Raw genomic sequence first — 22,793 nt, forward strand, 5'->3', positions numbered from 1 at the left:
ATTACGACCTTTTTTTTTCCCAGGCCCCTTCTCTCCATTCCGGGTGATGTCCCTCTCCTTTGACTGACTCGATCGGCATTAAATATTCCGAATAGTCTGTCATTTTCCTCCCATCATCGGCTTTATGGAGCGTAGTCTGTCCGGACATGTATCTATTGTATAGCTCATTTCCCCGACAATGGGCAGCGTGACTTTCTATGAGTGTAATGACTTGTGTACGCCGCTGGGCTCCGCACACACGCTGCCCGTATTGGTTTCTGCAATTACAGCCATGAATTTACAACGGCCAGGCTAGAAAATGCCGTTTTCCTGGACGGCTCGCCCCCACCATGGCATCTCTATGGCCTTCTCCATTATTTGTTGCTCAGAGCCATGCAGAATGCAGTTTTGTTTTTATGGCTGTCTACGCCGCGGCTAATTAGCGATGACGTCTTGCTGAGTCTTCAATTGCCTCCAAATTAACAACTAATGAGTTTGTCCCAACCCGCGGAGAAGTTCACCTCCAGGGTGCCCAATCCGTGACAAGGAGCTCGCTAAACGCTCGATACAAAATCAATAATTATAATTTCTATGATATAAAGCTTTGCCAGCCCCGCCATCGATCTCTCTGTGCCAACTTTCATTGCCTTCAAAGACATGGCATGGTTACAGTTGTCGCGTGTGACCTCGGAGAAGGTGATGTGCGCAGATCCAATGGTGGAGATGGCACACTCCGCAAGGGGCGACCCAACCAGGAGACCCCAAATCTACGGAGTCATTGATATTGGAAATCACTTTCCTTTCCTTGGCTTCATCTGCATTTGGTGCCAAAGTTTTCCTGTTTATAAAATATTCATAATAAAGGTGTAACAAAAATGAAAATTGGACTGACCAAAGCTTTATGGATTAAAGAGGATTTAGAGAAGCACATTTAATATTGAAATCCACAGTTCATGGATGAAATTCATACATTGCAGCTGTTTTACTTGCCAAAAGACTTGTATTGCTGTCCATTTATTCCAAATATTTGACAGCTTGTCTGGCAGGGCAGGAGACCTGTTTTTTCTCTGCTGCAATTATTTAACACTTTTAAGTCTTATCCATCCCCTAGCCTGTGATTGGTCAGTAAAAGGTACAAGATAAGCAGAAGACTAAGAAGCTTATGTCACTCTGCTCTCTCCTCCTATTTGCTGCACAACTCCCTCTCCTTTAAATTATATTGTATTGGGACTGCAAAGGTTATTTTATTAGGTTATTCATTTCAGATGTAGCTGATGTTTATTGCAATCTCCATTAATACTGAGCAAGCTGCAGCAGAGCCTACATCGGCTTCCAATGGGTTTCAACACATTACACAGGTATGTTTGACTGCGGCCATTGCCAGAGTGCATGAACACCAAGTGGCCCTATAGAGGCTGCAGCATTAAAAAGCAATGGGTGAAAAATATTATTGACGCACAATGCACAGAGCAGAATAAATCTCACCAAACCATCGAGCACCGAGGATGATTGCTGTACTCAGTGACTGTATATGGTGGCGATATATGTAGTAGGGCCACATAAGCACTTGTTGCAGCAAGCAGGCAGCTCCTCCATATTTGCTCCAATATAAGTCACACTGACAATCTGCTGGCAGACGTTTAAATCATGTTTTTCCCTGGTGATATTTTATAACATTTCTCAGAGAGAAAACACAATGGAAAAAGTGAAAATCTGTTTTTCTCTGTTTTCAGGCTGTTACTATTGTTCTGGGATGGAAAAAAAAAAAAATAAAAGATAATGAACGAAAAAGTTTTGGCAGATGATTCTGTTTTTATGTTAAACATGATGTAGAAATATTTTTATGACTCAGGAGACACGCCAGGATGGACAGTAAATGGTGAACCCAGAGATAATTATCCTTCCCAAAACTGCTGCGAATCATCCGGACTGACAGCGGCTTCTGGAGAGGCGGAGGATGGAGCATGCTGAGACTTGTAGTTCTGCGCCAGAACAAAGATTTGTCTGATAAGAAGAACTGGTAGGTTAAGAGTACATGTTGGGACTTGTAGTCCACCAGTTCTAAAATGGATAAGAGAATATTCTGGGAGTTGTAGTGCCCAGTCAGCTAGAAGAAAGCAAGTTGTTCTGAAACAGAAAATTAATACGAGTAATCACCGCACCTCGAATGGCTCCTGTCACTGCACTCCAACATTCCTGTTCTCATCTGTCCAAAGACATTTATCAATCTATGATGACATCTCTTATTTCACCTTCTGTATCCCCCTTATACCCTAATAGATTGTTAGCTCTTCTACCTTCTGTATAATAGATTGTAAGCTCTTCTCCCTTCTGTATCCTCTCTTACATCCTTATAGCTCTTCTACTTTCTGTATCCCCCTTATACCCTAATAGATTGTAAGCTCTTCTACCTTCTGTATCCCCCTTATACCCTAATAGATTGTAAGCTCTTCTACATTCTGAATCCCCCATATACACTAATAGATTGTAAGCTCTTCTCCCTCCTTTATTAGTAATACAATAAATCAAGGTATTTAAAGTAATAATACTAATAAAAATAAATAAATTATATATTAATAAGGCGTTTGTCAGAATTGCAGCTTCCTGGAATTGCTGGGATTTGTGGTTCCCAGGCAGCTCTATAACTGCCCTTTGCTGAAGCTGCAGACACTTTTCAGGCGGTTAAACATGAATCACCGTTTGGCCCAGTGTGCTGCAGACACCATTAGACGAATGTGATGTACTTACATGAAGGGAGGTAATGCGTTATTCATGGATCCCTGCAATAAGCTTGCTGTAGGGGCCCATTTGTGTTCCAGATGTTTGGGGAGAATTCTGGGTCGGGGCCAGTGGAGTGCGTCCTCCTCGGAGAGGTGAGAGACTCTAATGGTGTGAGAGTTGGACAGTAGCGCGGTAATCTTTCTCCGGAATCTTGTTTCCATTATCTGGTTGTTGAAGTTAATCAAATCTTTCCCAGAATAAGAGATAATTACTATCATACCAGACAGAAGACGCGGATCAACCGCCTGGAAGGGAGCTGACGGGGCCACAGAGAGGGTCTGGACCCTCAGTCAGTGCCGCCATTAACCAATACCGTGTAGCGAATGGATTTATGCTTGCATGCTGCTGTGGTCGATTAGATGTAACTTTGGTGAATTTTCTTTTCCCCGGGGTTGTGAGAGTTCAGCTAAGGCCATTTTATTTTCAACAGGAAAACTTTTATGAAATTGGATTGTTTTATGAAATATACGGAAAGAGTGGACACTGACAATCAGGGCTGGGAATAAGCAATCTAAGCCGTCAGCTCGGGTACTACTGCCCTTGCCCGCCGCCAAATCATCTGTGCCATGTCCTGGCCATCACTCTATGTCAGTGTATCTGGACCTTTTTAACATAGGGGGACCCTTGAAATAACGTTCAGGTCCTCAGGGAACCCCTTCTATAATTAATATATCCACAGCTAACAGTATATTAGAGTGGTGGTCAGTGGGAAAAAGTTGATTGTCGAACTCCCTCATATTTGGGGTCTGAGATTTGTTGGGGGTAGACTTCCTGTATCCTGATCGCCCCACTATACTTACCAACATTTGGACTTTTTTGCTAACTGATTTATCAAGGATATGCTGGGTTTATTGTCCAACTCACACCACATAAGCATAAAATATGCAGTTATATATTTTGGAATATCGTTTGGTTATTACCTTTTCTTCTGGATTGAGTCCCCTCTCTCTACTGCGGGAAGTTTTCTCCCACCTCTTGTACCATATCCTGTGCCAGGTTAAGTTACACTCAGTGTTGATATTTTGTGTGCGCTCAGTTTGTTGGTGATCTGTACTTGCAAAATCCCTGATGAAGCAAAATACTTCTGTGAAACGCGTCGGATTGTCAAAATTTGTTACAGTATCACAATAGGTATAGATGTCTGGGCCTTTGTTTTATATTGAGTACTTTTACCTAAGTTCTGTGAATATATCCACCATGGTGCTTTAGGTGGAGTAAATTTGGTTTAATTTAATGTTGATTAGGATCTTTTTATACTTAGTTATAATAAAAATTAGTTTTTTTTTAATAAAATCACGTTTCTATTTAAACTGCCCTTAAAGTCCCACTAACAAGAAGGTTTTTATGTTCTCAAGAATGTCACCCTTACAGATAGCCAAAAAGATCATCAAAAGATTCATTCTTTGACATCTACATTGAGCTAAAAGACAGAGCTGGAGCTTCGCCACTGCGGATGGTGGAATCACACATCCTCCGGCTCTTCTGCAACTTGTCTGATTTGGAAGTGTGCAGCACACAAGCCGCAAAATATTCTTTCAATCTGCCATGAGATGAATGGAGTGACGATGATTATTATGAGAAATTGGAAATCTCTGTGTTCATGATGACAAATGAGGAACAATATGAGAAATAAACCACTTTTCATGGCTTGGTAAGCGCAACACATCCTGAATATTCCGAGTCATCCTGGGAACAATTCCACCTATGCCACATTGTGACATGAGACATTTTATCTGTTTATAAATATTCCCTCAACTCTTATTATTATTATTATTAAACAGGATTTATATAGCGCCAACATATTACGCAGCACTCTACATTAAATAGGGATTGCAAATGACAGACTAATACAGACAGTGATACAGGCGGAGAGGACCCTGCCCCGAAGAGCTTACAATCTAGTAGATTGCAAGCTCTTCGGGGCAGGGTCCTCTCCTGACTCACTGTCTATATCTGTATGTCATTTGCAAACCCTATTTAATGTACAGCGTTGCATAATATGTTTGCATTATATATACTCTGTTTATTAACAACAATAATAATAATAATAATATTTAATAATAATCTATAAAGGGTCAATGGAGGAGTTGATGAAAAGTTATTCACTTGCAAAGAACAAGAGGAAGCTCTATGCACTTGGAGGAAAAGAAGTTTAATCTCCAGATAAGAAAGATTCTTCAATGTTCGGGATGTGATAATGTGGAATCGACTTTCTCAGAAAGTAGTTTTAGCAATGGATTGCTTAAAAAAAAAGTTGAATGCATTTTTAAATGCACAAAATATATCTGGAAATTACAAGCAATGACCCCAGGGATGTCAATTTCAATACAACGAATATTTTGCATTATTATTGTTAATAAACAGTATATAGCACCAACATATTAGGCAGCGCTGTACATTAACCAGGGATTGCAAATGACAGACAGATACAGAGAGTGAAACAGGAGGAGACATAGACCCTGTCCAGAAGAGCTTACAATCTAAGATATTATCTGATTGCCTTAGGGGATCAGAAAGGAATTGTAAACTGGCCTTGCTTAAAAGTAACTATGTATATAACTGTGAAAAAGGTTCTGAATAAAATATATGGGGTATATGAATATGGCAATGAGTAGAGGGGGCACAGGCACGGAACGCATGCACAGTGTGATCGGCACATTTTATTTTTCATTTATAGGAAGACGTGTCACCCGACCTCGTGCCTTCATAGTGCGAAATTGGGTGATGTCAGCAGAAAAAAGAAGAGAATGGAAGAAGATGGCAGTGCCCGGTGTCCAATCTGCACCGGGAAGGAGAAAGATGACAGGATGGCGCGGGACCCCCAGAAGTTTTTGGGCAAGTTGGCACATCTCCATTGTTGGTATGCTGCAGATGTGTTGCAACACATCCAATGCTAAAAAGAAGTGCAGATAAGTTTTTTTCCAGGTCTGCCATACAATAGGCATCCCATTCAGATGAGTGGGCATTGCAGGGCAGATCAATCTGGTACTACAACTGCATAGATGTGCATGGGGGGGTTAGCCATAGGATAGGGTCGCTTGGTTCCATGATTTTGAAGAACATTTTTGAGCCATCAGTTCTCTTTCTTGAGACACTTGTGCCTGGGAGCTCAGACCTTCATAGCCCTTCTCAGGCTTTTCCAGCCACTCATAGAACTTTAGAATCCCTGGAGACTTTTGTAGCATTTCACAGCCCTGCAGCCCTTATAGCTCCTAACTGACCATCAAAGCTCTTCATAGATCATCATAGATCATCATAAACCTTTACCAAGCACGCCTCCTTCCTTCTTTGTAGGTGTCCCATCACTGCACCCACCATAGAATTGCTGCTTCTTCAATCCAATAACATTCACCTGGGCATCATTTAGGAACCCCCCCACCAGCTCCATGACAATGTAGGAACTTGAAGAGGCTCTCTAGCTGCAGAACACTACAGAATGAATCTACAATCTTAAACATTCTCTAAATTCTGCACAATGAGTAATTTGCCATTTTTGGAAGATGTACAAATCATAAAATACCCATCAGATGGAGATATACATTATGGATATTATCTGGATATCTGAGATATGATCAGTATGGAAGCCTTCCCTCCACATGGGATATAGAAAATGGTTCTCTTGTCTTTCCCACAATCATTGTTCATTTTCGTCTGCTATCGATCCCATTGCCAACAAAAAAAAAAACTATATAAAAAGACATTTTTGCCAAGTCTGTCTTGAGCAAAGAGAAAAACGATGCAACTTACATTACAATAATTGCAACAATTAAATTTTTAGCTTGTGATCATTCCCCTGCGGAGGAACAACGTTTATGCGTTTTACTGAAATTAGCCAAAGACAAAAAATGATGAAGAGATTACAGACCAGGTGCAAATGATTTGTGGGTTGCAGAAGTGCATCCTGCGTCTGCGTGCCAATTTCAGGCCACGTTCTGGCCGGCCGATGCTCTCCTGTGTGAGAAGAATGTAAGTCAATAAATTGCCTGGGAACATATTGCCTTGATGCCCATGAGGCTCTTGAACCGTCTGTGCTGGGGCCATTGAAATGCCGACAGAACGTGTGCCAGGTGTTCCATTATTACAGGTATGAAGAATACCTGAAATCACCAACAATGGGTGTTTATAGCAACATATTTCAGTAGAAAGACTTTACAGTGGTTGGATCCTCCGACTGATGTCTATGGTTATTCTAACAATGAGCATATACAAGCGGATCTACCCAGTTTTAAAGTGGACCTGTCAGTTTCTGCACAAGTCTAGCAACTTATTATAATGCCATCTTTGATTGCTCCAGTCGTTGACTTTGCCTAGGTGCGTGTGTACATTGCCGGGGGGGCGGGAAATTCCAAATCCATTTGTATTGCATTCAATACAAAATAACTGTAATAAATGCAATACATTGGATCTATATGTGTAAAATCAGTACATTGTTTTCAAGAACATTTATTTTACAGTATATATAATAGTATAAATATAATACATATTTTTTTTAAATATAAAGTTTTTTTAAATATAGATAGATTTTTGTGTTATTCAATTTATTCTTTACATGATTTTGTGTTTCAAACTTTTTTACACTCATACTATTATATTATACTGTAAAATAAATTTTCATGAAAAACAATGTACTGATTTGAGAGATATAAAACCGGAAAGAAATGAACCGCTAGGGAGGTTAATGACATATGACTATGGTAGGGTTGTGAGCTCCTTTGAGGGAGAGCTAGTGATATGATCATGGACTTTGTACAGCGCTATGTAATATGTCGGCGGTATATAAATGCAGGATAATATTATTACATGGTTGTGTAATCTCAGTCCAGGCGGAAGTCTTTCTATCATAAATCTGACACAATGGGTGAGCCATGCATCTCGTACAAATCTTGCAGCAGGATATAGAGGGGAACATATGGGCACGGGGAAGGCAGGTAGCGTTATGGGATAATAGACGCCAGATGATCGTCATGCTGAGGTGACAAGCTGGGGTCGAGCCCTTTTCTCTGGGAATGTCTCCCTTGTAAACGATTCACCCCATCACCAGTCAGCGCTGATCAGATTTGACAAACACCTGTTCTGGTATTCACACCTGAAGACAATAGAGAGTTACGCAGCCAAATCTTCCTTCTCCAATTAACATTTACACACCCAGACAGGATCTTATTTTTGACAGAATTTTATTTTTAATAAACTTTTTAGGGAAAACTTTTTTGTGTTATTTGCAATAATAACTTATTTTTGCCCCCCCTCCCATCCTTCAGCAGCTATTATTAAGCTCTACTTATTGCCTGGAAACAAATAATAAAGAACAAATATCAGTCAGTGACTTCTCTTGGCCTTATTTAGATGGAATGGCCTGGCTTTTAGTGGTGTGCTGTTGCTTGGCAACCTCCAAATTGCTCTGTAGATTATTACGACCTTCGCTGGGAGTTTGTGATCTGGATAGTCAGTTATTTTATCAGCGGGATAAACCAGGCTGGCAGGCGGGGAGGAGGGAATCTCATGACGGGTATTTTCTGTACCGGCACTGCACAGCCGCCATGAAGGGGCCACCTTGGCCTACACCCCACTTCCGTCTTGTAGCCCCCCTAGGTAAAAACGAATGGTATGAAGCTGGGTATGTGCACTTCATGAGACCTGTGCAGAGGCAGAAAACACAATGTGAAGATGAATAAATGAAATAAATTTCAAGCCAGGAACTTTTTGGAGGGTTTTAGGTAGAACTGGGAGGAATTGGAGGGTTGTCAGAGAGAAAAAAAGTGTTTATGGGCTCTCAGAATATTTAGGACAGGGTGCCCATTGGGTTATTATGATGCCATTGTAGGTCTGCTTAAGGTAGGGTATCCCTACAAGTACATTGTAAAAAGCCTAGGTCTAATGGGGTGCTCTGTTGTGTGGCATTTTTATATAATTGGATTGCACATGTATGTGGGGGGGGGAGTATTTTATTACAAAGAAGTGGAATTTTGTTTATGATACTTAGTACTTGCAGCACATGTCTTCCATTTGGGGTTCACAGCATTTTTCTACATCTACAGCACTGGGCTCCAAGGTTCAAATCTCAGTCAGGGCACTCATCTGCATGGAGTTTGTGTGCAGTTGCCCCTGTTTGCACTGGTTTTTTACCATTGCATTTTAAAAACATACCGGTAGGTAACATCCCATAGGGATATCACCCTGTACACCATCTTGTCCATATCTTGCCCGATTTTGGATACAAAATGGGGACTCGGAGCCCACCAGAGGAAATGAGAAGAAGGGCTCACCAGAACAAATAGCCTTGCCTTGCACAGGGCAAACATTGGTAATTGGGAACCATCAGATCCTTGTAATCCTTGTGGCACAAAAAATGTAATATTTCCAGGGCCCTGCGAGTGGTTTTACCATTTCAATGGTGGGCCAGTTTGACCAAGGTTGGGGTTGGTGTTCACTGGAGACTGCTTGAGAATGCCGGGTGCTGTAGACAATGTGCTTTGATTTCTTTTCATTTTTCAAATCTTGGTAATACTCCACTCTTTCCAAAATATACCTAAAGTTTACATATTCATTGGTGGAAGATAAAATGGAAAGACATCTTGTAGCTCTTTGAATTCTCTCAGAAATGCCTCTCTTCCATCTAGAAGTGGAATTGTGCCAGGGAGACTTTTGTTTCGTGCTTCCTTTGCTGACTTCCATCTGCCAGGCCGGAGCTATCAGAGCTGCCGGTTCATCAATCATCCAGTACCAGGGGCCAATACACACTCTATACCGTGATTACAATTCTGTCCGCAGGGAGCCACCACTGAAGTCACACTGGCTGGGTTAATGGAAGCATCTTTCCCCAGGCGGCATTCCAGGCCCATGTCCAAATGTTTTGTTTGATTACAGATAAAACCCTGAAATCATAAAAAGAAAGAAAAGAAATTAAGCAAATAAAGTTTTAGCCCAGGACTTTAAAAAAACATAAAACTCTGTATAGTCCTTTAAGGACTAAAATAAGTAATTTTGATCAGGTGGCATCTTTCAGAGATTGCATGGGACAGCTGTATATTTGGAAAGAAGCCAAATGGCCATACAGTTCAAACTTAAACAAACTTTAACAGTTTTGGTTTGAAAAAGACCCAATAATAAACACTGAGCAATTGTGAGCATTCTACTTCCTGGGGAACTTTAAACCACACTTTCTGCTGGGCAACTCTGACCAAGTCTACCCCCATATTTTGGATGAATCGGACACCAAGGCAAGATTACTCTGAAGTGCCTATAGCTTTGCTAATGAGCTCAACTCAGACTTCCAAGCTGCAGAGCTTGGAAGCAAAGACTTCTTTGCTTTTAAACTCTTTAGGGGTGGAAAACCTTCAAGCCCTGTGATATCAGTGACCAATAGGAATTTTTTTTTCTTTGGGTGGTAATGTGGCATTTCATTGGCTTCCTGCTATTTGGTAGTAAACCGCCAAGGGGTCCTGTGCACCACTAATATGACTGGGGAAATAAATGGAGAATTGTGGGTGTATGCAATGAACCAGTACATATCGCAATGCAATAACCTAATGGATGAAGAGGGAAGAGTTAGTGCCCATCAGGTTTTGTATGGCTGTGTACCTTCTTGCCCTGGTGACAACACAAGAAGTAAAGGAGGGATCTGCACCATGTGTACAGCTAGCAATGCCAGAGTTTATACCTGTCCCTGTTTTACCCACCACCATCAAGAGGAAATGTTGTGACTAGAGTTTTGGCATCAAACATTCACTGAGAATCGCTGTAATTTCATATCGAGATTTGCCAAGCACATAAACTGAGACTTTAAACCGCTTTTCTAAATTTTTTCCTTTGAAAGTCGGCAATTTAAAATCACCTACAGACTTTGCTTTCATATTGTGTTTTCCTTCCTTGCTCTGGCCAAATAACTAAACACCATATTTACAGCACAAGGCTTCTTGGGTAATGGCGGCCCACAGGACGGTACATACTCCTCATTGCATGCTGTGTGTTTGAACTGGATACCAATGTTTGGCTAATCCTAATCATCACTCAATATAAATGCAGCAAATCTGCAGCTCCCCAGCAGTGTCACCATCAAAAGGCTGAATTAGGCACAGCTTGGATAATGCAAGCCTTGGACAATTAAATCTGTCTGCTGCCTTAACGCTAAAGCACCCTTTTCAGGAACCTACCTCAACTCTAAGCTTATCCATCTCCTCCATGTGGCGCCTAATCTGTACCCCTTTCTTTCTAGTGCCCAAAGATAACCCTCCTTCTTGGTCTGGAACCATAACCACCCTTCTCAGTAACTTGAACCTCAACACTAATTTTCTCCACCTCCTCCACATGGTACCTAATCTGTACCCCTTCCTTCCTAGTGCCAAAGATAACCCCTCTTCTCAGTAACTTACCTCAACACTAAGTTTCTCCACCTTCTCTACGTGGTACCTAATCTGTACCCCTTCCTTCTAGGTGCCCAAACCATAACCCCCCTTTTTTGTGCTCATCTATATCATCCCTTCTCAGCAGCCTACCCTAACTGTCAGCTTCTCCACCTCCTCCACCCGGTGCTTAATCTCTACCCCTTCTTTCTAGGTGCAAAATTATATCACTAATTTTTGATGCCCAACCATAACCCCCTTTCTGTGCTGGATCATAACCCCCATTCTTGGTGCCTTAGCAAAACCCCATTCTTGGTGCCCAACCATAGCCCTCCCTTCTTAGTGCCCAACCATAAGCCTCCCTTCTTGGTGCCCAACCATAACCTCCCTTCCTGGAGCTCAACCATTACCCCCCCCTTTCCTAGTGTACATCCATAACCGCCATTCTTGGTGCCCAAACATAACCCCATTCTAGGAGCTCAACTATAACTCCCCTTCCTGGTGCCCAACCATAACCCCCATTCTTGGTGCCTAAGCAAAACCCAATTTTTTGTGCCCAACCATAAACTTCCCTTCTTAGTGCCCAACCATAACCTCCCTTCCTGGTTCTCAAACATTACCCCCCCTTCCTGGTGTACAACCATACCCCCATTCTTGGTGCCCAACCATAACCCTGTTCTTGGTGCCCAAGCATAAATCCCATTCTTGGCACCTAACCTTAACCCCAAGCTAAACTACCCAGAACCGAATCCCTAACACTAACCCACCAGGTAACTGTTTAATTTTTCAGGTAGCACAGTTAGACAAGTAAGTTATTTCGGCGTTACCCCAAGGCGCAATCAGCCAACGCAGCTTCTGTATCTCAGCGAATAAAGGGTTAATAACAAACACTCTGGTTAAAGTCGGCATTCCAGCCAGGATGATGAATACGCTCACATTTCACCGGAATGCTCACAGCTCCTTCCATCCCTGCAACTGTAATTTAAAACACACGTCTCAGGGAGCCGGATATACATCTTGTGCTCTAAAAAAAATGTACAGGGCCGAATCAGCACTTATATTACCCCCAGACTGGGGGAAACCTTTTCCAAATGTCAGGTTATGTATATGTGTGTGTATATATTCAGTGGTCAGAAAATTAGACACACAGACTCAAGGGCTTTATCACATAAGTAGGACAGAGCAATGCTCTGCAGATCTCTAAAGGGGTCAGTGATGGAATAATCTGCAGAATATACAATATGTATTTGTCAGGGGGTAGATGGGAGGGTGCAATGTTCTGCAGATCTTTAAAGGGGTCAGTAATGGAATAATCTGCAGAATATACAATATATATCTGTCAGGGGGGAGATTGGGTGGAGCAATGCTCTGCAAGTATACATTACTCAGTATTGGAATAATAAATAGGTAACAATAATAACATTTATTTATCACACAAGTTTCCTTTTCTATCAGAGATAACACAGGAACCTTCCCCCTAATATTTCCAGAATTTTTCCCCCGGTATTTGTTCGCCTCCAGTGCTCTCTTTTCTCTCCTCTGACTTATAATTTGGGGAAGTTCTGTGCTTTTCATTGTCCTGTGTAACAGTTGCTGATTACGGCTGTGTGACAGGCGGTGACATTCCAGGTATTAATACACCTGGCAGAGCAGAGATTGTGGCATCTCTGAGTCCTTCTGTTTGGTTCTGTATGGTGCTCGCTGCGGGCTGACTCCACCGTCCCAGGAAAGCGTTCTATAAATGGAGGTACAGCTGCGCCATTAAGTCAGGATGGCGGCACACTAGGAATCGTCAAGCTTTGTGTGACAGAACAAGCAGTAATTACCTGGCGGTTTCACGCCGCACTGAGTCTTTATTGAGAACATTAAACGAGACGCACCGGGACAGAAAATGCTCCTCAGTCAGGTTCTGTCAAAGTGAATGTGAAACTGTCCCCCCCGCTGACATCACTAATCACAACAAAATGTCTGCCGGTTGGGGGAGAAGACCTCCTAATGACACCAGCTAGTCCAGGATTCTGTTTGAACAGAATTTAGTTCTATTTTTTACATATTGGTTGTAAAGCACTGGCATCCATCACAACATCACAAATCTTTACTAAATGGATCATCATGTGGATCTGCTGTATGAAAACCACCTGGTCACAGCTGGGCTGCAGAACTTGGCATTGGAGGAATTCTAGCATTGTGAAAATAATAAAGTAACTGGGTTTGCCCTGATTGATTGTCTCCAAAAGTCCCATAATAAACCTCTACTGGTCCTCAGGGGTGGAGCCACACTGATGATTTCCATATTTTAAGAACAGGATTGCTCTTCCATTTGGTCTTTTCTGCTGTCCAAAGAACCTCCCTGGTAGTTCTGGCAGAGGGACTAAAGAGTCCAACAGCCATGATGTTCTTGGAATACATAGTAATCAGCAGGGTGGCACCACCCCCGAGGACAGGAGATTCCAAGACCAGACAGATAAGTATCCCGACATGTTTATATTAGGTTACAAAGTAATGTGTTGGTTTTACATTCCAGCATTGGCCCTGATATATGAAAGCTCTCCAAGGCTGAAGAGAATTCACTTTCATCAGTGAACCTGCAAACCTAGGATGGATCTGGTCCAGGATTCAAAACATTTGCTAGCTAATAGCGGATAATCTTAAGAAATCCATTCCATGTTTTCTGGATTACCAAGCTTCAAAATTTATTCCCTCCAGCCTTGGAGAGCTTTCATAAATCAGGCCCTTTATCTTACCAGTCACAGTGATCACTCCCTCAGACAATCCCTTCATCTAAATTTCTCCCCCAAAGAATGGAGTCATCCAGGGTCACCATCTCCTTCCTGAGATGAATCCAAGAGTTAAATCTCAGTGCCTGTGCAGTACAAGGATGACCGTATCATGTCAACCTAAGCAAAGTCATTGGCTGGGCACATGGACGGGTTTTTATTCATAAATGGCGGATGTTTTATGGTGGCCAATTAGGAATTAATTCCTTTGTAAAGTAACAGAAAGATCTAATGTAATCTGGGATCTCAGACTTGGCTTTTATAAATGATAGATCTCTTGAGGACTCTTTAAGATGCAGTCTGTGTTGTAGTGAGATTTAGGTATATATGGGCACCTCGGGGGATATTACACCTAAGGGGGATAAGCACCTTTTATTCATTTCTCAGCTCTCTCTTTATTCATTTCTCAGATGACCACAAAATGCTTTTTCTGATGCATTTCGCCTGCGTTTCTTCAGGGGTAACAACAACATGCAATACCAGCTAGGCTACACAAAAGTAGATGACATTATATATATAGAATAATTAATACTTTAATCCATACTATATTTTCAATATGATAAGAACTTGTTTACATCATTTTTATCAATATTTACTAAATATTATTAAAGGTAATGTATTATGACTATTGTTCAGGCGAAACACGTCAGGCAATTGACAACAGAGACCATATTCTGGATATTTTACCTTCAATATACGATACACAGATTTATTAGTGGTACACCTGCATAGTGCATATATTGGCCTAAATAGGAATATCTTTGTATTGTCTTGACGAATCTTGAGATTCTGTTATCAGTAAACCTGTGTCTCACGTAAATTTTACTTACTTGCCCAAAAAAGCCCTTCTTTTCTCTTCTTGACTGTTAATTTGCCTTTTCTCCTAAGGGCTGGCATACCTAATATAGTAAAATATTAGGTTGGAAAAACTCCCATACCTATCATTATGTCATTCAGTGGTAAAACGTATACAATGTACAACAGAGTGCAGGGGTCAAGTGTACAAATGTCAAATGTACAGAGTGTACGTTTGGGATACATAATGCACAGATTTCAGGGGCCAGGAGAATGTACTTGCAGAGTGCATGGATGTGTAGCACACAGAGTTCAGGGGTCAATGTATAAAACCAACAGAATGTAGGAATGAGCAATGAATATTGCACAGGGAGCAGCGGTTAGGATTATGTACATGAATGCAGGGGTCAGGGGGGCTTAACACACAGAATACAGTGCTCAGTAGTCACATTTCTTCAAGTCCTTGTAAAAATGATATTATTTTGCATAACAAACCTTTATTTTTAAATACAGGTTCCGAGGTAGAGACCATGGCTCTTCCCTTCTTATTCTCATCTTCTGCACTTCTGTATTTATTTTACAAAATAACACCGCCACTTTTTTTTACGTCCTAGCTATCATCCAGAGAAGTAGGGGGCACAGACACCAATTAAAACCCAACAGAGGTTTTATTCTTCACTATTTTAAACAATATACATAAAAATAATCTTTTGGCTAGAGCTCTGCTTTAGCTCCCCTTGTCCTTGTTCAGTCCGGCACAGTAATATTGGATTTCTTTGTTATAAATGGACACTCCAGTTGGATGACAGTGATTGATATTCACCCCATTATTCGAATTATTAGAATATCTGGGGTTTTATGGTTCAATTGTTTCAAACTACCATTAAGGGCAAACTAATTCACTAATGAATAGCAAAACCCCTCACACCTATTACCAGTTCATCTCTCACCTGCAGAGAGTAGGGGGGTCACCTTGCTAAGCCACTTTTTGGAAGAGTCCTTCTGTTCCACCCTCTTGTGAAGTGTGCAGATATTCTACCCCTCGTATTTGTCACCCATTCACCATAAGCGTTTTCCAGGTCTAACAAGTGAATAGATGTCATGATAACTCCCCCATAATTCCATGGATCATGCCATTAATATAGACACATTGGTGACACGGTCATCATTGATGAGATTTGGATGCTTTCAGAAAAACTTGGATGGGCATTAGTAATGAAAGGGCATTAGTAAGAGGTCTACACATCCAAATGTCTTCCCCAAATCTAATGACTTCCAGAAGGATATGTCAGTAACTCCCTCATCCTGATCTACTCACATTTGTCCTGAAATCTGTTGCATTGACCCCTTGTGTTGGCGATTTGCTGTGGGAATTTGATTTGTATAGATCAGGTTCACTCATCAATAGGAGCAATATGAAATGTGTATGATAGGCCCAAGCCCTGATGATGCATGAGTCCGTACAAATGGCCACTTTCCATTTGTCAGAAAGCCAAATAGTTGCACAGTTAGTCAGGTTGAAAAAAAATGAAGTTCAAATACTAGGGAAACAAACTGTTAGGAGACAATAATCTAGCTGGCGATCCCGTGCTGTAGGCTAACGTAGGACAGTGCACCCTGTTTATTCTCCTCGATGGCGTCACTTGCAGCAGCAGGACAGTTCCTGCAAATAACTCTCACTCCTCTGTTCTGCAGCCTGCGGCATCCCTGGTTCCCCTTTGGCTGTGAATAATCTCTCGGCATCCCCTGCTCTGACGCTGTGTGCAGCTGAAGGGGGTTTGGATTTGTTCTGAGGCTAATGAGCAGAGTAGTTCCTGAGCCCAGTCCCGTGCTGCCATTGGCTGCTGGATCTTTATAGCCTCCCAGTATCCTGTGCCTGTTGCAATGGTCGGCTGGTCTGCCTTGCTGCTGGTGTATGAAATTGTTTGATTTACTGTCCTTGCCTGTTCCTGACTCTTGGATTGTATCATGCTTGGACCGACCTTTTACCTGTGACCCCTACTTTATTTTGTGTTTCCCCTTTGATACGTTGTTTAGTGGACTGATCACCCGTGTATGACCTTTGGCTTGGTATTCTGGATTTGCCTTTGTAAGAACCTTGTACTGCATTATCTCTGGGCTCCTGGATCTTTGCCAGTCCTTCCCCGGAGACCATCCCTTACACATAGAAGTTCTGGGAGACCGAACCAGTCTCCCGAGGCGGAGTGGGGGCTTGCTATAGTTGAAGACTGCGGCATTAGATTGGGGACTGGTCTCTGGCTAGCACTGGTGCTATAGATATAGTTGATCCAGAGGAAGGCAAGAAAATCTCATAAACCCTGGTTCAATTTGCTCCAATGGGGAAAAAAATTCCTTTCTGATCCTGGAAGGCAATTAGATGTTCTGTGGGTCAACAGTCTCTGTTGTACATCCATACTCAGATATGTGCAGGGAGATTGAGGAAAAAGAACAGGCAGTAATCATTTTCTTTGCCAAAAAAAACAAGACAACATGTTTGACAATACAACGCCACCTTCTATAATAGATTTGTGGCTAATTCTTGTAACTTCTTACACCTGAAGATAAAAATAAAATGAGGATGATGGAAGTGAAGATTTGGCCCGACACAGCCGCCTTCCTGTCCATTGGTCCCCTTCGGAGCTCAGCGGCAGCTGGGAACTTTTGATTTATTTTGATAAACAGACAAGGAGCCAATAGGAGGGATTTCCCCTGCCCCCCATGGGGAAGTGAGGACAGATCAGCCGATATCAGCTTCAGGACAATAACACTGCAGAGAACACAAAATGATCAAAAAGATTAAAAAGAAATCGGAATAAAGCAATAAAAATAGCTGATTACAAATGCAGGTAAAGATGAATTCACAATCTGAGGTATCATAGTAAAATGTAACTAAAAAGAATTTCTGTTCCATTGTTCCATTCCAACAAGTTTACTTTTTGTTCCATTGTTTTCCTGATTGTATTCCACATACACAGAAGTGCACTCTGTACTAGCTCAGTGAATGCCAGGGCAGTCAGTGCTGTGCAATGATTTTATTATATTAGCTCCCCTGCCTTTTCCAGCTCTCATTCTGCTCACAATGATAACGTTTATGCTTTAGATGCACCAGGACTAATTTACTAAAGGTATTTACACTTATCAAAGTGAATTAACACCTTGCATCTATATCATTCATGGACCATCTATGCTCTGGCCTTTGTGTCCTGCCTCCTGAGTTAAATGAGTGACCAATTTTCTTGCAACTGCAATTTTCTATTAGTTTTGTTCTATATAATATATAGTATTTATTATACGTTGATGTTTTCTTTGTTACTTTTATGTATTTCTATGTTCAGACCTCAAACATGATTTCAAATGAACACCCCTGAGGAAGGTGACTAGATTTGTGAAACGTGTCTAGTGAAATGTAATATACTTAATCCCCAAGCTACTTGGCAATTTTAACATCTTGCAAAGGAATAATAATTTTCATACAATTTCGTATCTACTCTGTAACATTTAGTCATTTCACCTTTACCAAAAAAACACATTTTATGTTTTTTTTTTATTTAAATGTACCCAATAAATATGTATCTTTCCATTTTGGATTCTTTGAAAATTCAGTTTTTTGTCTATCTGTCCCTTCATTTGGTTCCTGATAATCTTTCACCTTGCAAAGCATAATTCACTTAGCTTAGTGAATGTGGTGATAATTCAGTGTGAAAAAAATACCCAGTCTCATGCAAGGAAATCCAAAAAGAATAATTCCTAGCAGAAGTCAGCAAAGCTTCACTTTATTTATTAAGCTAAGTGATAAATCCTTTTCAGTGGGGTTATTTACTTCATTAAGTAAACATTCTAATTTCCTTTTAATAAATCAACCCCACTGCAAGCAAAATAACCAACTTTGGAATACCCAGGTATTGTCTATACACAAGAGCCATGTGCGAGGTGGGGGTAGTGTATTTCTGCCAGATATATGCAGAAATGTAGCATTTAATCTTCCCCTAGTAAAGACTGGCCACTGCTACTCTATCTATGTGCAGGGTGGTTAGTCTTGTCCCGCCCCTTCCTGTAGTTTTCTGAAGGCGGACTGTAGTGGGTGGGGCCTTCTGGGCTCCTCCTGCAGCTCTTTTTCTGCATGGGCTATGAACAGCACAATGATTATCCCAAAGTTACATGTAGAAGGTTTGCAAAGGCATTTGGTGCGCAGAAATTTGTTTTATACCATCTGTGCATATTGCGAAAGAAAATGTATTGAACTTTTTTGTTTTATCGGTTTCGTTTTAAAATAATGACCTAAAATATGTTCTGGGGATCCGCACTGGAATCTCTGCAAATCAATAATGCATTGCAGCTGCAACGTTGTTTCAGAAACCTATGGCACAGCTCCACAATATGAATAAGTTACTAACCGCCATCATCATGACAATCGTCATGTGATGACCTCTTGGCTGAGGGCCATCAAAGAAGGTTAGGGAGCTTTGTCTGTGTTACCAAGCCCAACCCATACACGCCAATGTTTATGAATATGTATTTTTAACAGAGCATTACAATGGCCTGGGAGAGGCTTTTCCTGGCTGCATGGACTCTGCACAACAATCAGGATCAGGAAGCCGGGAGTCCCCCAGTGGGCCAGGTCTACAGTGGTGAATATTCTTGAATTTTCCTTATAGAGTGCATCCTTGTCTTCCTGCCCGTCCTCGCTCTGTCCACCTTGGGATGTCTGTGGCTTCCTGGGGATAGCAGGAAACACATCGCACTATGATAATGAGAGATTTCTTGGAGGTGCAGCTGTCTGCCTATATTTAACAATGACAGATTGATGATGACATCAGGATTGTAAAGTAAGGAGGTCATCCAACTACAGCGCCTATTTTTACCATAGACGTTCAACACTGAGCCGGACTGAACCAGGACACACGAGAGGAACTAAAGCCAAAAAGTAATTTTTTATGTGTTGTGTAAAATAGTGAAGAATAAAACCTCTGTTGGGTTTTATTGGTGTCTATGTCTGAGAAAAAAGTAATGGCGTTGTTTTGTAAAAGAAGTGCAGAAGATGGAAATTATGGGCATGGTTTCTGTTCCTGTTCTCAAAAGCAAAAGGTTTGCTATGAAATGTGATCATTGTCACCAAAACTTGAAGTAAGGGCACTAGTGAGAACTCCACTCTGTGTGCTAAGCACTTCTGACCCTTACATGTACATAATGCTGCTCCCTGGGTGATATTCACTGCTCATTCCTACATTCTGTGTGTTTTACACATCAAACCCTGAACTCTGTGTGCTACACATCCCTGCACTCTGCAATTACATTCTCCTGACCCCTGTACCCTGTGCGTTATGTATCCCTAACCCTTACACTGTGTACATTATGAACACTTGACCCCTGCACTCTGTACATTCCATACAGTTGTATGACATACTCTTGACTCTTTTATGCTTTATATGAAGTTGTTCATTATATACTTCTGACCAAAGTGTGTACTATCTCAGCTGTAACTGGTTGCTAAGCAGTCACTGACTATAAAAGAAATTCTTTGACTTATATTTTATTTAACCATGCAAGTTTAAGCATCTCCAAATTTCACAACTCTCACAATGTGCTTCCGTTAACACCTCTGGATGCCCCAGATCCTTCACAATCCTATCAACACCCCTAGTCGTTGACTTGTAACACTAAGGTTCTGGGTTTGAATCTTGGCTAGGGCATCATCTGCACAGAGTTTGTATGTTCTGCCTATGTTTTATGGGCTTCTTCCCCAAAACATAACCGTAAGTTTGGCTTTCCCCCACAACTAGACTAAGATTAAGATCATGTGACCAAAGCGTTAAGATATGTGATCCCCTCCAAAGGACGGTTAAGCTACGTACACACATCCAATGGTTCTCTCCAGATAATCTAGCGTGTGTACAGTGCCCGTCGTCCGTCATCCAAACGACCGTCCTGGTGGATCCACGGACGATGGACGACAAACGATCCTAATGCAAGGAAAGGGGGAGAGCGCACAGCAGGGTGGCTCTCGGTTGTTCTCCCCACTCGTTCATGCATCATGCTGTCCTTAGTCATTGTAAAGGATTGTGAAAGATCCTTTCCCAGGACAATAATTGCACGTGTGTATGCGGCCTTAGTGGCAAGAGAATGGACTCTATTACTGTCTAATATATTAAATATAAATATGATGATAAAAATTGTGGCTCTATTATACTTTTACAAGACTCATACCAGTGGTGGACCATTTGTGAGGCTGTATAAGGCCATTTGCGAGAAAGTTTATAGTAGATGATTGACAGATGGATGCTAAGTCACCTTGCGTATAATTTTTGACACAGATCATTCCTATTGAGAAGTCAGTGGAAACACAGCCAATGTTTTCACTTGTACAATAGTTGAATGAGCAGCATAACAATTACTTTTGTATAGGAACCTCCTGTTGACTTTGATCACTACTGGTTTACACATTTTGCTGAGCATTGGGGGAAAACGTCCCATTTCACCCATAGATGGTGCACAAAGTTCAAAAAAGTGTGCACAGCTTTAAAAGAGGCACCAGAAACACATAACGTTGTAATACCATCATAAAGGGATTACTAGTGAAGGGGGCAAATCATAAAAAAACTATTGTGTTCACTCCGACAGGAGTGCATTAGAAGAGACTTTCCTGAGCCGCCAGAGACATCTGGGGATTCAGAGACAACATAACGTTTAAAGAGCGGTTTCATAGTCTTTATGGAGAAATGTATTATTTTTTATTTTACTAGCATATCAAAGGGCATGAACAGAAAAGGGGGGGGGCGGGGGAGGTGTGAGATTCTGCTGGCAGCGGGTCTCACCTCTTGAAAAAAATGGCGTCAATAAGGATCAGTACTGCTAATCTGCACAAGGCAGAAAAAGATGAGAACACTAGCCAAATGGATCGCCTTGAAGTAATTAGTTTGGGTTTCCACCAAAATGAAACACGTGAGAGAGCAAAGAAAGCTTTCCTCATGTCTCGAGTGCCTGTTTAGGGCACGTTGGGGCCCTGCTGATGCCACCTGCCCGGCTTTGCACCCTGACAAGTGACGTTTAACAGGTGCTTGGCGCAGACGTGTAATATATCTGTGGAACGCTCAATATTCTGCTCCACTTTATGGCAATGGATAGAAAAATAGATTAGGTGCTGCTATATTGGGATTTCTCGCCCTAAAGGGAAAAGGCTGTGAAGGCGGCATAATCCTCCGTCTACTTTCGCGGCGCTCGCAGAGTGACACAAGGCTTTAATCTTCCTGAATGTGAATATTTTAGCTAGATGGTCCATGGAAAGTAATGGATTTCATTCATGATCTGCCATGACCAGAATCTAAAATCATGAGAGTGCCGAGCCTGGCCCCGGCGGGGAGAGAGACGGGCACTTTAGATGGATATTACATTACTCAGCGACTCTCTGTATTACGGAGGATCATCACCGGAGCAGATCTTATATCAAAACGCATTCATTTTCCTAAGAAAATACTTTTTATTTGTCTCTTAAAACACATAAAGGCATAAAGAAGAACACTCCACATGCCGTCAAAAGTTTGTAAAGACCGGATCGTCATCACTGCCTATTTAGATTTATTGTACGGCGAGGCGTAATATGTCAGTACATTATAAATAGAAGTTCACAATATTAATATGGCCATATGTATAAAGGCATTCTTCCAAATTATGGAGTTTAGGGGTTTCCAGTGAACAGGACATTGTAGACAATTGTGCTCTTCCAGCATTGTGGTGGCAGTAGGGTAAAAACCATTTTCTGTTCCCCCATGACTGTGCCTGGGGTACAAAGCCCCCTCTATAAAAAATGGGGTCATCAGTTTGGTGTGGAGGAACTCGAGCATCCTGACCTCAACCCTACTGAACACCTTTGAGATGAATTGGAATGGTGAGCCAGCTCATCTCATCCAACATCAGCACCTAACCTCATAAATGGGGAAAATCCCACAGACATCCTTCAAAATCCTGTGTGATGCCTCTCTAGAAGAGTGGAGAATGTTAAAACCATAAAGGAAACTCTAAAGGCCATGATTTTAGAATTGGCGCTCATTGGTGGGATGGACAGAATATCTGCTTTATCTGTTAACAGGAAATGAAAAGACAGGAGAGGTCCTGGCTTGGTGGAAGG

The sequence above is a fragment of the Pyxicephalus adspersus genome, chromosome 12 (assembly GCF_032062135.1).
Source record: "Pyxicephalus adspersus chromosome 12, UCB_Pads_2.0, whole genome shotgun sequence".
Taxonomy (NCBI): Eukaryota; Metazoa; Chordata; class Amphibia; order Anura; family Pyxicephalidae; genus Pyxicephalus; species Pyxicephalus adspersus.